At 44.8% G+C, this 15,490-nt stretch overlaps 1 protein-coding gene across 15 annotated transcripts in view; it reads left to right on the forward strand.

The window, feature by feature from the left end:
* The window catches only part of nfasca (neurofascin homolog (chicken) a), a 45,613-nt gene that overhangs the window by 4,032 nt on the left and 26,091 nt on the right, over nucleotides 1-15,490 (forward strand). For 13 of the 15 annotated variants that reach the window (XR_003885918.1, XR_003885917.1, XM_029826449.1 and 10 more), the window contains exon 2: nucleotides 7,007-7,067. The exons of 1 other annotated variant lie outside the window; for it this stretch is intronic. The gene's annotated coding sequence lies outside the window, so the exon portion shown is untranslated. Of the gene's footprint in view, nucleotides 1-5,924; nucleotides 7,068-15,490 lie in introns of those variants that run through there. One more of the 15 variants, XM_029826442.1, reaches the window with a different exon arrangement.

The following is a 15,490-nucleotide window of genomic DNA, read 5'->3' on the forward strand; positions in this document are numbered from 1 at the left end:
ATGAAGGGTCTTGTGTGCTGAAGAGTCCTGTCAGCTAATTTAAAACGAGAAGGTTTCTTTCACTCAGCGACTAATCTGGGGACTAATCTGTCAGCCTGTCCATGCTGTGTGTTTGTGGGTGTGAGCGTGAGTGTGTGTGTGGGTGCGAGTGTATGTGAGTGTGTGTGTGTTCATTATGCAGTCATATGTGCACAGGGAGCGTGTCAGTGTTGGAAGTGACAGACGTTTGTTCTTGCCTCGGGCTCTGAACTGTCATTGACACTTGACTCGAATGGACTCTGGGTCACATGATCACCTTGTTAATCCTAATGTCTGTCTTCATTCTTCTTCTACTCCACTTTGATGCTAACTACTCTTTGTTTAGCATTTAAGATGTGGTGACACTGATTTGTGTTTTGGCTGTGTTGGCTGGTGTTCCTTACTGATGCTGGATGTCCGTTAGCATCTGCTTCCAGCTGTTGGGGTCTCATCTGGGAAGAGATTAGGGTGAGGCTATGCTAACAGGTTAGCACACAAACATCAGTTTCTGATTTGTTGCAGCATTTTGTTGCGCAAATGCGAGCAGACAGGAGCTTAGCTTTCCTGAGCTAAGGTACTGAGCTAGGGGTTCTGCTGAACTATGAAATGTTCTGGCCTGAACCAATAAAGTCACTGTAGTTGGAAAAATATGCAACAGTGTCTTTTATTTATCCTAAAAATGTTTTCTTTTGAGTCCCTGTTTTGATGAAAAGAACTCATCCGGGATATTTGTTAGCTTAATAGCATAATAGCGAGGGACAGAGAAGGGAGAGAGTGAAGGTTGGAGTAGATGAAGATGGGTTCTCCAGAGGTCAGCCGTCTGTTCTTTGCTGCTCAGCTGCATGTTATCCTCCAGACCTCATTATCTCCACACACTAAATATGTCCACAACAGGACACTGACTTGATTGGACGGTCTTCTTTTCTGGTCAGAGAGCATAGCCAATCACGTCAAAAGGTCATCGTCCTCTTTGGACTATTGCTGTTTGGAATATTAAAAGATGCAGATGGATAGAAATGCTCACGCACGCATGCCTGTGAAAGTCGATCTGTCAGTATAGAGAAAGAAGCTTAATGTGTCCTGAAGGTACAGATGAGTCCTCAACAACCAGCAACAACAGACGATCCACAAATTGGTCACATTCATGCCCCTGTGTCTCTACTCTGAACCACTAATGAACCACCGGAGAGTGTGAGTGTGAGTGTGAGTGTGAGTGTGAGTGTGTGTGTGTGAGTGGGCACGTGTGTGCGTGTGTGTGCATGTGTGCATGTGTGCAAGCACATGTACTTCAACACCATTTGTGAATCACACACAGGTTGTTGTGCTCTGGACCTGATGTCCAAATCTGAGTCAACCCCCCCCCCCAAAAAACAAAAAAACTGTCACACTCACACACACACAAACTCCAGACTTTGTCCTCATAAATAGGAGGTATGTTTGTTGTCCACAGTTAATGAGTTGGTGAGGCCACAAGGCCAAGCGGAGACACGGGTCATCCATTCGTTTAGCTCTTTAAGCCTCCTTAACCCCTCCTCCCCAAGACAAACACACACCAGACATTAACACACTGCACCCTGTTGTCATGGCGTCTAGTTACACAATAGCTTCTGGTAGCAGCTGGTCCGCAGTAGCCACAGAAGTGACACACACACACACACACACGCTAACACATAACCTGAAAGTCCCTGCATGTCTAATGACGTGCCAAGACAACACAAGGACAAGAGAAGAAAAGTGGAGTGACCATCTGTGGCATGGAGGACATGTGGAACATCTGCTGTAATCAATAACACCCCCCCACACACACACTCTCTCTCTCTCTCTCTCTCTCTCTGAGCGTGAGCGTGGTGAGTGTGTTGGCAGCGGGAGTGAATGATAAATTTAAGTGTTTTTTCCAAACTTTTTCTAAATTCTGATCTTTATTGTCACACTGGGTGGTGTTTAATCACATTGGGGCGCACTTTACTGTAATTTTGGTCGTTTATTCACTGTCTTTGGTGCAATTGTTTGGTGGTCACGGTCGCCATGCCGGGAGTCTCCGGGTTGGAGAAACTCACCCGCAGACACGCCTTTAAACTCTCTCCACCGACCGGTGTGTCCATGGAGGAGTGCGTTCTGGCTGTGGGAGAGATTGTGGGGCACGGAAGCCGTTAATGGTGAATTGACGCCGGTGTTTCCCCTGTCAAACCCGGTTAAAAACGTGATTGTATCAAACGTGATTATACTGTTTATGTCACCACTGATTCTCTTAAGTGTTTTGGTTGTGGGGAGGAGGGCCATGTGATCCGGTCGTGCCCGAATAACGCGGAGGCTCGCCGGCCAGTCGACCCGCCCGACAGCACAGCGCCGCGCGCACGACGAGGACAGTGAGTCCGCGCAAAACGCGCGGAGCGACACAGGCACAGCCGTGGAGGTGGAGGAGCCAGCAGGGCTGCAGGGGGGCCACCTGGGGGACCACGCGGACCTCGGGAGTGAGCGTCTCACCAGAGAGCTGGTGGAGCCGACGGTCACAAGAGTGGCTGAGACCGTCCTGGACATGGAGGATGTTGGAGTGGAGGAGAACAGTATCAACGTGTCAATCAAACGGAAGAATACAGAGACAAAGGTAAAAAATGATAAGGCAAAACTGTCCACAGAGAAACAAATGTCTCCTGCCTTCGAACCGGCGGTGGACACACCTAGCCTGCAGGACAAACGGGACACGGCAGGATCAAGTCACAACCTCCCCACCACAATGCACACAAGATATACACAACTCACCTCACACAAATATCTCACAGGACACACGCAGTTCACAGGACACACACAGATCACAGGACATGCATAGCACCCCAATGGACACACAAAGTACAAAAAGCTCCTTGTTGGACATCAGTGGCGGGCCGTGCATTTCACATCTAGGCCTTCAGTAGTGCTCCGTCTGAATCAATCCAACCCTCAATAACTATCTTATGGCTATAAAATGTCCACTGCATGTACAGCTGTGACACACATAAAAAAAATCATCAAAAATAACCTGCTAAAACTGCATTATTATTGTGGCAAGCTAGGGTTTTAGGTTGCGGAAGAATTCAGACGTCTGCCAGCTTATTCTGCAGTTCAACTGCAGAAATGCATCACTTTATTAAACACTGAAGTGAAAACACATAAACGAAGGGAGGTCTTCAATCACGCACATTACCTGGCTCATGGTGTGCAAGTGCAAACAGTAATTAAATACATCAACAACCAGAACTCACTAAATAGAACACTAACATTGAAAGTTGCAAAAGATAACATTTACAACGAACAAAAACAGGGTTAACACCAACCTGAACCCACAGACACACTGCCACAAAGCATGCTGGGAAATTCCCAAAGTGACCCTCCCCAACACACTAAATTATTTAGGAATATAGCAACATTTTAGTATAATCATCAGGATTTTTGATTTTACTCACCAAAAATCCTGATTATTTGTACACAAAATCCATCCTCCTTTCTTTCCTCAAGAAGATTTCAATTACTCTGTTGTGCAGATTATCCGTGCGTTTCAGTTCCATCAAGAAGTCCTTTTCTATCGCCATCGAAGCTAATGCTGAAAGTCGAGCCTGCCCTGTCGTATTTCTGGCATACGTTTTAATTCACTTTAGGGCTGAGAATGTCCGTTCAACAGAAGCAGTAGACACGGGGATGGTCACTGCCAAATACAGTCTATCAGTCTTTTTAATATTTCCCTATTTTTCTTCACCTTTTCGTTGTGGAGCTCTGTTTCCCTGCGCACTTGCTCGCTCAGCTGTAGATCCACTCTGGTTTCCCCAAAAGTTTTGGAAAGCACCGTTGCTTGTAAGTGTCTGGCAGTGCTTTGATGCCTTGTTGCTGCCTTGGTTAGGCAAGCCAAATTTACAAATCCAGTGTGGCTCCGAACACCATGTCGATCAGTGGCAAATAACAAGCACTCCCAGAAATACAATTTGCAGCGTTCCTCGGAGCCTGTGAGCCAGGAGTACCACTCGTAGTTAGTGGACTGAAAGTGGCGGACAAATCCTTTTCCCGGTTGTGACAGGCTTGCTAGCTTCGGAGTTGCCCGACCTTGCTTAACAATGTCCAGCTTTTCTTGAAAAGTCCGTCTTGAAAATGGCTTTGACAGTAAATCTGCGACCAAATCCATTTCTTCTCCTACTTCAGCCATTGTGGGTTGACAAAACAGCTATTAAATCAACGCAACAATATCTTTGCTTGTGCAGCTCGCTACAGATGCAGTTTGCTAGCTCTGGCTAGTACACTCTCTGACTATCCAATCAAAGCGTGTGAATACGCTGATGTTTCCTACGCCTGCTAGAAGGCCTTGGGGTCGCCAACTCAAAATCTGATTGGTTGAAGCAACAATTTGATCGACATTTTTTTTATGCTGCAGGGCCCGCAAAACTGATTGTGAAGGCCTCCAGGCAGATTTCTTTGACCCTGGCAACAAATAGTGGCTGAAATGTGATTGGTTAAATGCTTAAATATGAAAATACACGTCTGGAAGCAGCGCAACCAGGGGGCTGGAAATGAAAGGAAGCAGACAGTCCATTTGGAATTATTTAGTACGTATTCATGGACAAAATAATATTTTGTCATGAATCACAGACTGATGTTAATTATATTTTGAAAATATAATTAACATCAGTCTGTGATTCAGATATTTTTAGGCCAGCAGAGAAGGCCTTGCAGGCCCTGAGGGCCCACCACTGTTGGACATACAGGAGAGCAACAGTTCACCGGACATACAGGTGCCCAAAAGATGAACTATGTCTGGAGGAGGAGGAGCTGGTCTTTGGAGGCCTCCTTAAATGAATGATGTTCTCTGTTTGTTTGGATCATGTTCTTGTTTTTTGTAATGATAAATTAAATTGAGTTTTTGAAAAAAAAAATTAAAAAAAAATCAAAATCTCTCTCTCTCTCTCTCTCTCTCTCTCTCTCTCTCTCTCTCTCTCTCTCTCTCTCTCTCTCTCTCTCTCTCTCTCTCTCTCTCTCTCTCTCTCTCTCTCTCTCTCTCTCTCTCTCTCTCTCTCTCTCTCTCTCTCTCTCTCTCTCTCTCCAGTTGGTAAATGAAGGAAAGTCCAGCCATTTTCAATGAGATGAACACACACTGGTCAGATTTTGCACAAACACAGGAATGCTAATGAGCTCTTGAGGTCAGCATTAGCTTTTTTTGCAAACACATAAGCTTCAGAAGGAAAATGAATGTTGGCACAATAGTCAGGGATATTTATGTGACTAAAGGAAGAACACACCTGACCAAGCGCATCACCATGGCGATGACGTGCTCAGAGTCATGCCTTTTAAATGCTTCAGTAAATCCAGGTCAGTCATCCTCCCCTGTATCACCACCTCCCAACAGCGAGACTCACAGGCTGTGAATAATTTAAAGCTCAACATTTATGCTGATTGTTGAACAGATTTGAAAAATGTTTATCAATGTTGCTGCACAGATGAGAATCAGAAGAACAAAATGGTTGGAAGGTCCTCAGCAGTCTCACCTCTGTCACCAGCTCCTCGCACCTCCTTTACCAGCTCCTCTCACCTGCTTTGAGAGGAGCTGTTAGTTTCAACAAAATCAAACATCTCAACTTTAATAGAGAAGGAACGTTCAGACAAGCCTCACATGTCAGAAATAGATGTAATCCTGCAAGTAATAATCTCTGTTTTTGGCAGTAAACCTGTGTGTGTGTGTTTGTGTGCGTGTATGTGTTTGCGCGTGTTTGAACATCTTGTCTTAAGGAAGCACTGGTGGGGGAGTTGAGGTTGCTCTATTGTTGTCAGGGTTTATTCTTTAGTGATATTGGAGGGTTATGTGCATTTTGGAGAGGTGGTGGAGGTGGGGGGGGGGGGGGGGGGGGGGTACTGGGCTTCCTGGTTGTTTGAAGGTGTGGCCTCAGACAGAAGAGATCTAAACATTCTGAAGCAGGTCAACCTCAGATACACAAACACATGAAAACTAATGATTCTTTGTGTATCTTCACAGAGCACAGTATAATCCCAGTATAACCAGTCATTTACCCTCTCTGTCTGAGTATAACCAATCATGTACCCTCTCTGTCCCAGTGTAACCAGACATTTAACCTCTCTGTCCCAGTATAACCAGTCATTTACCCTCTCTGTAGCCTGGTGATATTCCCATCCATGTTTGCCCTCTTTCCTCTCCAAAGGGGGAGGGGTCTCAGTGTATGTACATGCTTTCATGCATGATTGACCTTGTGACCTGTGCGTGTTTTGCATGAGAGCGTGTTCACGCATGACTGTAGTGTGTGTCGGAGCTCTATGGAGGTCATGTGTACATGCAGGAAGTGTTTAAGGTTCTCCAGAACTGATCCTGAATTCTTATCAACAAAGTGGTGGAGCAGAACAAAGACCCACATCGGGAGGAACCAGGACAAGCAGAACCAGCAGGACCAGCAGGTTTAAGATGTTGGACCAACACTGAACCATGAGTGACATTTAATCACATTTAATCCAGTCGTCATCTGGAATATTCTGAGCCTTCTCATACTAATAAGCTAATGCTACAGCATTGAGGTCTCATGAAAAAGAGTTGGTGTGTGCTGTGATCATTCCCTGTAGTACCTAATGGAGGTGAAAACAACCAACAATAAACCACTAAACTGAACTGAAGACCTGCAAACGATTGACAAACGACAACAAAGACGATAAAAGAAAGCTACACGCTAAGAGACAATGCTAACATCAACACTACAACACACGCTGTAACGTGTGTATTTGACAGCAGCAATGTATGTGTATCTCATTAATAATGCATGAGTTGGGAGGGGTTAGAGAGGGGAGGCGGTGACAGATGGAATCAGTGAGAGAGACAGAGAGAGGAGAGGAGAGAGGGAGAAAGGAGCTCACAGTGGAGGACGACATGGACAGACCATAACGTTCTCCTGATTTCTGTTCTTCCAGCTTTGACTGACAGCTGCTTGTCTTTGTTCTTGTATTTTCTTGTGTTTGATATATGACGAAGAACTGATGGAGATACAACACCTACAGCTGAAGACCTGGAAACAAGAGCAGCACTGACAGAGGTACCAGCACACACTGCAGCTCTTGTGTGTGTGTGTGTGTGTGTGTGTGTGTGTGTGTGTGTGTGTGTGTGTGTGTGTGTGTGTGTGTGTGTGTGTGTGTGTGTGTGACTGTGAGTGAGGGAACTCTTTGTGGAGGTCTGGATTACCAGCGCTGCTCCGACAGTGTAGCACGCTGTCTGTTAGCAGTGCTGACACCCATGTTTGACCGATGGTGGGTCTGAAACCTGGACCCAGGTGTGCCCCTGTGCAGGAGCGAGGTTGTTCTGCTTCATCAAAGATCACATAACCTCAGGGCAGGATTGATCTGTTGGAGGATGATTGTTATGAGTCCAGCTGATTTTTGTAACTCACCTATATTCAGGTGGACTTCCTGTTTGTCACTGTTATATCATTAGTAATCTTACCTGGCTAGCATTAGCTCCTTTCTGGTGCAGTTACATGTGTCTGTTGTCAATTGTGGAAGCAGATTAGTTCTCCTTTTTTCCAGTCAGACAACAATGTGTGTATGATATCAGGGTGTTGGTTGTTGAATCACGGCTGTGTGAAGGTTTATTAGAAAGTCTGTACTCACACAGAAAAATAGGATCAGGTGATTAGAAACTTGTTGATGGGTTGTGTTGCTGTGAGTTTCTCCATAGGATTCATACTCTCGCTCTCCTTTGGTCTGATTAGCTTCACTTCCGTTCTCAGCATTTTACCCATCCATCATTTTTGGTGTCCAGAACTATTGTTGGAGTCTGAACAATCATATGATGCAGCAGCTCCTTTCTGTGGCACACCTGTGTCTTCAGTTTCTCCTGTTGAAGTGAAGTGTGATTGGCTAAAGTGTGTATGTCTGTGGTGTGTGTGGTGTGTGTGTGTGTATGGGTCTGAGAGAGAGAGAGAGAGAGGTTATGATCTTAACACGTGGGAGGAGCATCAAACACATTTCATTTTTGTGTGTGATTTAGTGTTTGTTGAAATATGAACGAGTAGTGCACACACACACACACACACACACACACACACACACACGCACACACATACGCACACACACACACACACACAGTGCTTCTTTGTTTGGAAGCACTGAGAAGGTCAGAGAGAGAGACTATTGGACAACGTTGTCTTTTGACTGCAGATATTCGTGTCCTACCCTTCCAATGGCTGGAGGGAGGAGAGGAGAATACATTGTGGTGTTTGTGGTAATCCCATGATAACGGTGTGTTTCTTTGTTTTTTCTACAAACCCAGTGTGGAGCTGATGTGTGTGTCAGTGTGCATTTTTTCAGTGTACATTTATTCATAGATGTACAGTATATATGAATTTGATGACCTCGGTTCTTCTTCAGGCTAACTGCACAGTGTCTGAGAGACACACAAACCATCCCTATAGCATCTATACTAGCATGCTAATCTTTCTGTCTTTCTGTCTTTATTCATGTACAAACCAGAAATCCCAACATCCTTACAACCCCCAGAGATTCTGTCACACACTTAACAGCAGAGGACAAATGTGGATGTTTTACCCCGTCACCACTAGAAGTCGCTACAGCACACACAATCAAGCTTTGCTACACAAGGCTAATAGCTGAGTGCTTTAAATCACAAAGTCACATGACAAATTTCTAACATGCAGCCATTCACAGCAGAGGAAATAGAAACCATCAGCAGATGACAACGACATGTGTTCCACCTCCGTCTGTCACTGCTTTATTATGTAACCATGGAGATTTAACAGCTGACGAATCTTATGGTTTCATGTCCACTTAAACTGGTTCCTCATGCTTGTGTGTGTGTTTGATTTTGGCCTCCATCATCAGACTATCTTCATTCACAAAGCGTTGCTGTGGTATCAGCGATCGTCTGTATCATTTTCTCTTTGAACCCCTGTGAAAATCAATCCTGGTGTCTGGATTCCCTCATCAGGATGAGCAACTCCTTTCATTATCCTGATGAAGGGATCCAGAGGTGAGCTGATGTGGCCCAGATGTATTTTAACACCATCAGTTATCCTGAATGTGTGTCACAGATATGCTGGAGTAATGCACACAGTCATGCTGCTAATAAAGAGGTAGCTGGTTCAAGGTTGGTCTTCAGGATGGAAATCCAGATGTTGTGCCCTTGAGCATGGCACTTCAGCTCTCTGACCTTGACTCTGACCTCGTTTTTATGGTGATGATCTGAAGATGTTGGCTGAGGAGCAGAAGTCATGGGAACCTTGAGCCAAAACTCTGGTTTTAGCACGATTCTCTCCTGGTGACAGATGGTCCACAATTCAGCCAATCAGCATGCAGCATGAAGGTAGGAACGCCAACCACCACACAGGATTAATGGTCAGCGTCTCTAAGACAACCTGGACGTCCTGCTTCCTGTGCTTTTCCCAAACACAGAGACGGTCTGGAGTTGCTGGTTCGAGTCCGTAAAGCTTCTCCCCCACTGCAGAACCAGTACCAGTAGTCCATCTGAAAACACAATGCAGGCGTCAACTGCTACTTTGACACTCCTACAGTTGCTGCGCCACCCATGAAATGGTTGACTGACTAACGCACAAACGAGCATTTGATTTATAAAACACACACCCATAAACACACTGGACCTTCTTCTCTGCTGACCTTCACACAACTGGCACGTTCATCACATCACACCAATAGAACCATTAACACTTTACTAGGTTTTATGTAAAGCCCATGTCTTTACTGCCGTCTGTGTTTGTGTGTATTTGTGTGTGTTTTTGGATGTGTGTGTATTTGTATAACCAGTCATTTATCCTCCTTGTCCCAGTATAACAGTCATTTATCCTCTGTCCCAGTAAAACCAGTTATTATCCTCTCTGTCCCAGCATAACCAGCCATTTAACTTCTCTGTCCCAGTATAACAAGTCATTTACCCTCTCTGTCCTAGTATAACCAGTCATTTTGCCTTTGGTCCAAGAATAACCAGCCATTTAACCTCTCTGTCCCAGTATAACAAGTCATTTACAATCTCTGTCCCAGAAAAAACAGTCATTTATCCTCTCTTCCCAGTATAACCAGTTGTTTACCCTTCAGATTTAGTGGTTTCTTTTATCTCCTTAGATGTTTCCTGAGTTGGATGCAGGACAGTCATCTGACTCTTCTAAAACCAGGCCATCTTCTCCCCCTTTGACACTGTTGCTCTTTAAGTGAGAAGCTGCTGCATCAGCTGGGTTTAACCACTTTTTCCCAGCTGAACACTTCTCAAATAGGAGCCTCTGAGCCCTTTGATTAAATCCAGACTTTTGTTTGTTGTCTTTGTTCTAACAGATGTTTCAACAGGACTCAAGGTCAAGAAATGGAATTTTGTCAATCGGATCACTCTGTGTGCGTGTGTGTGTCTCAGAGAGAGAGCAGTATAGTAGTCCTGTCTCCATGGTAACCTGGAGGCAGCTGTGTCTGAAAGATAGATCTGCTGCAGGTGGCAAAGTGTTGACAGAATGAGGAGGCTCAAAGGCACATAGGCAGTGCTCAAAAAAGTCCCATCCCACTTTACCCTCACACCCAGCCCAGTCTGGCTGCTCTCTTATGTCCTGATGCCATGTGAACTAATGCTAACACTCTAACGCTTTGGCTGCTGTTGACAAATGTTTGTGTTTCCATCCAGGTCAATGGATTATTCATTCCTTCATTCGTTCACCCCCTTTAGCTGCTCTTATTGGACAGTTGTCTTAGTTTCATTTCGTCAAATCTGAAATGAAAACAGTTTAAGGAGGCTGATGAGAGAGCGCACACACACACATGCACGCAGGCATGAACGCGCGTCTGCACACAAATACAAACACACACACACACACACACACACATAGCTTTAATAATGACAGACACACCTCCAGTCTCACACTTCCACAGGGGCTGGTCTTTCTCTTTGCCCCGCTTCTCCTCCATCCTCCCCCGTCTTTTTTTGCAGGGCTGTTGCCATGGAGCCCTGGTGACCAGGGCATTCTCTCATTGGACGAGAGGCAGCAAACATTCAGGATCAAAAAGGCAGCTGGGAAAAGGGTTGGAGGAAGGGATGGGAATGAGAAAATCCAGATGTGCTAATGAGATGGAGGGATGATATGGCCTCGGTCAATGTGGATGAAAGCAAGAAAGACGAAAATCAGAGATCAGGCAGATGGAGGAAAAGAAACAGGATCAGACACAGATGAAGATCAGACAATGGATGAGGAGGAGGACTCTTCCCTCCTTTTATTGCAGCTAACACAAAGCAACATGAAAGGAACGTTAACATTTAATTTCCTTCATCAGTAAAAACTGTTTTATTGCTACTACACTGTTGAGATCTGCCACAGAAACACTAATTAATAATTTTATCTACTTGAAAACACTTTAATACATTGTTAACATGACGATTATCTCCCTCCATTCTAAACGTATAATTATTAATGATTGTAATTGATTATTATTGATTATAGTGGGTGTGGTTTATGATGCCGGCGTATTTTTAGTAGGTGAGGTTTATGCTGCTGAGTGGGGTTTGTGCTGCTGGGTGGGGTTTCTGTTAGTGGGTGAGGTTTGTGTTAGGTGTGGGGTTTATGCTGCTGGGTGGGGTTTGTGCTGCTAGGTGGGGTTTGTGTTAGTGGGTGGAGTTTAAGCTGCTGGGTGCGGTCTCTCCTTAATTGCTGCCTTCAGGCAGCACTAAACGGCTGTTTGTCCGTCATGAATACGTGATACGATGGTGAGCGTGGAAATACAACACCCTCCGTGCAGGTTGAAGTTCAGCAGGGGGTCTTTAATTTTTCAGGAGTTTTTGAAATCCCGCAGAAACACAACAGTAAGCGAGCCGCTGACTTTGGCTCCCCCCTTCGCTGCTGCACTGAACCACATCTGATAAAGAGGTATTAGTACATAGTACAGCAACATTTAACAGACTTATTGTACATCAGTCATGTGATGTGGGGGTGTGGCTCTGTAGTCCAGACAAGATTTCCTTGGTCAGGCTTACGGGACTGTTGTGCTGTTTGTGGCTGTTCCAGTGACAGCGGGTGTCCAGCATAATTAAAGACAGCACATGGACACAGGAAATGTTGCAGTTATCTGCAGGAAATCGATGGTTTCTATTTGATGTCCTCTATGCTGTTGTTCATCTTCAGCGGCCATTATCCCCTCTCTTTCTCTGTGTTTAACGCCACAGTAAACCAATCATCCTGCCAGTGCTTTCGTTCGCTCTTCTATTAAATCTAGGTCATTGTGGAGCCACCGCTCTCACCGAGTATGACATCCGCACATATTGCCTGGCAACCACTGCGTTCATCCCCCTCACCCTTCATCTTCATTTCCTCCATCTTTCTTCCCCCAGAGGTTGTTTGGAATCTGACACCGTTTTCTCCTGCCTCTCTGCTCAACAAAGCAGCCATTTGAGGTAGTGTGAAGGGTTCAAGGGTAGTGCACAAGTGCGATATACATTAACCTTTAGTGTACAGGTTTTTATTTATTTATATAACAGTAAACCCAGATGAGCTGTTAAATATAATCTTTTATATGTTATCTGCAAGAGCACAGCTGCAAAGGTGACAAAACATTATTTTTATCACTCGTGTTTATAGGTGCATCACAGACTTTTAGCTGCTAAGAATTAGCACCTTTCACCACTCTGATCAAATAAATTGATTTGGTTTCAGTTTGTTGCTGAAATGCCCAGAATTGAGTGAAACCAATTACGGGAATTTTCCATTACTAATGTTGTCAATGCAATCCATGAAAGATCATGAAATTATGTCAATGACATCTCCCCAAATGTCTTCAGTATGTGACCCATGACCCCATTTTGGTTGCGTGTGTTTATGTGTGTTTTGGGTGAATGTATGTGTGTGTGCAAAAGAGAGAGTTATGGATTAAGAGGTGGAATGTCTCTCTCTCTCTCTCTCTCACACACACACACACACACACACACACAGAGTTGACCTGTTATAGATCATCAGAGAATAGCAGGTGATAGACTGAAAGACTGAAAATGCACACATACTCTCTCTCACAGCTCCCTGACCTGTTTTCAACATCCTCATGGGATGCTGTGTGTGTAGAGGATGCATCTGTGTGTGTGCGCACATGTGTGTATGTTTGTGAGTGAATGTGACATAGAGATAGAGACTGTGTGTGTGTGTGTGAGTGAAAGAGTGTGGGAAAGAGTGTGTGCTTATCATGTGTAGAGAGTAAAGCACTTATACTACAGTCAGATGTTTTGTGCTGACAAAGCTCTCACTCTGTGCCATGTGACATGACAAATACAGATATGATGTTTGTTGTTGGGGTGTACTGTGGCTGCAATATGTGGGCATGTCCTCTCTGGGGTCAGGGTTCATGTACTATTACATCACTTTACCCGTCCATCCTAAGCACAAAATATTCAGTCTTGTCTCGTCCTCTTAACCACTTTATCCTTTTTAAGGTCATGGGGAGGGTACACAGTGGGTGAAGGCAGGTCCATCCCTGGATGAGTCGCCAGTTCATCGCAGGATCCTATGTGATCATTTGTGGGTTTGGTACCTTGCTCAAGGGGCAGAGAAACTATACAAGAAACCACATCATCAATTATCTATGAGGAGAGGAGAGGAGAGGAGAGGAGAGGAGAGGAGAGGAGAGGAGAGGAGAGGAGAGGAGAGGAGAGGAGAGGAGAGGAGAGGAGTGAAATTTACAGTGCAACAACAGCAGAGCACGCAGAGAAAAATAAGATAAAATCGAATAGAATAGAATTTGGAATATACAAAGAGGATGTATATTTACAATAATCAGGGTAAATGGATACTCGGCCCCTGTATACCTTTACATAGTACAGAGTGTGAATACAATATACATATCAGAATATATAATATTCAGATTGTGCTAACGGGCGTTATTTTTATTGTGCAGTCTGACAGCGGCCGGCAGGAAAGATCTGCAATACCTCTCCTTCGCACAGCAAGGGTGGAGCAGCCGCTCACTGAAGGAGCTGCCCAGTGCTGTCAGGGTGTCCTGTAGGGGGTGGGACGTGTTGTTCAACATGGATGACAGCTTAGCCATCATCCTCCCGTTTCCCACAACCTCCACCAAGTCCAGGGGACATTCCAGGACAGAGCTGGCCCTCCTTACCAGTCTGTCCATCCTCTTCCTGTACCTGTCCGTGATGCTACTGGACCAGCAGACAATCCCATAGAAGATGGCTGATCCCACCACAGAGTCATAGAAAGTCCTCAGGAGTGGTCCCTGCACTCCAAAAGACCCCAGCCTCCTGAGCAGGAACAGTCTGCTATTGCCCTTCTTGACAAGGGCGTCTGTGTTGTGTGTCCAGTCCAGGTTATTGTTTAGGTGAACACCCAGGTACTTGTAGGACTCCACCACGTCAACATCGGTTCCCAGGATGTTCACTGGTGCAGGCGGGGGGTTGTGAAGGAGTTTAAGGGCTCATTGGAGACCCTGTATGTTCCCACAGTCAGCACATCTGGTGATGGTCCAGTTGTTGGGATGGCCTGGTTAGCTTTTCCTCTGATAGCTAGAACTTTATCAGTGAAGAAGCTCATGAAGTCATCACCACTAAGGGAAGATGGGATATGTGGATCTAAAACACTGTGATTCTTGGTTAATTTGGCCACAGTGCTAAAAGAAATCTAGGGTTATTCTGGTTTTCTTCAATTAAAGAAGATAAATAAGCTGTTCTAGCGTTACGGAGGGCCTTTTTGTAAAATGCCAGACAGTCTTTCCAGGCTAAATGGTATCTATCTATTTTATAAGAATAGCACTTTGTTTCTAGTCTTCGCACTTTCTGCTTGAGGGTCCTGATATGTGAATTATACCAGCGGGCACACCTCCTCTGATTTACTATTTCATTTTTCAAGGGGGCAACAGAATCAAGCGTGATTCTCAGTGAGGCTGCTGCACTTTCAGCAATAGAGTCAACCTCTGCAGGAGGATCTGAAAGGAGTGGGTTCTGAGGGAACACTGACACATGTTCTACCTCAACACCATAAGTCAGAACTAGATCTAGGGTGTGGTTGAAGTTATGAGTTGGTTGGTTTATCTGCTGGGGGAAACCAACTGACTCAAGTAATGAAATGAAGCCATTTCTAAAGCTGTCATTTACAACGTCTACATGGATGTTAAAGTCTCCAATAATAATGACTTGATCTGCTCTGAGGACTAAGTCAGATAAGAAGTCAGAGAACTCTGAATGTGGCCCAGCAGGGGGCTGATATACAACTACAAACAGAAGACAAAATAAATCTATGTGATGATCCACTATCAGGTTGTGCACTAACAAGGATTTGCACAAAAGAGATCTAATATTTAATAGTCCACATTTTATTGGGATGTTAGTTTCTCCAATTTGTGCTTTGGTATTAATTTTAATAAGATTATGGTGATTGACCGCTCCCCTGCTCTATGCTTGGTGAACTTTTAACCGTGGAACAGAGACTACCTCTATAGCGTTAAATGTATTATTGTTGGTAGATGA

Source organism: Takifugu rubripes, chromosome 19 (assembly GCF_901000725.2).
Source record: "Takifugu rubripes chromosome 19, fTakRub1.2, whole genome shotgun sequence".
NCBI lineage: Eukaryota > Metazoa > Chordata > Actinopteri > Tetraodontiformes > Tetraodontidae > Takifugu > Takifugu rubripes.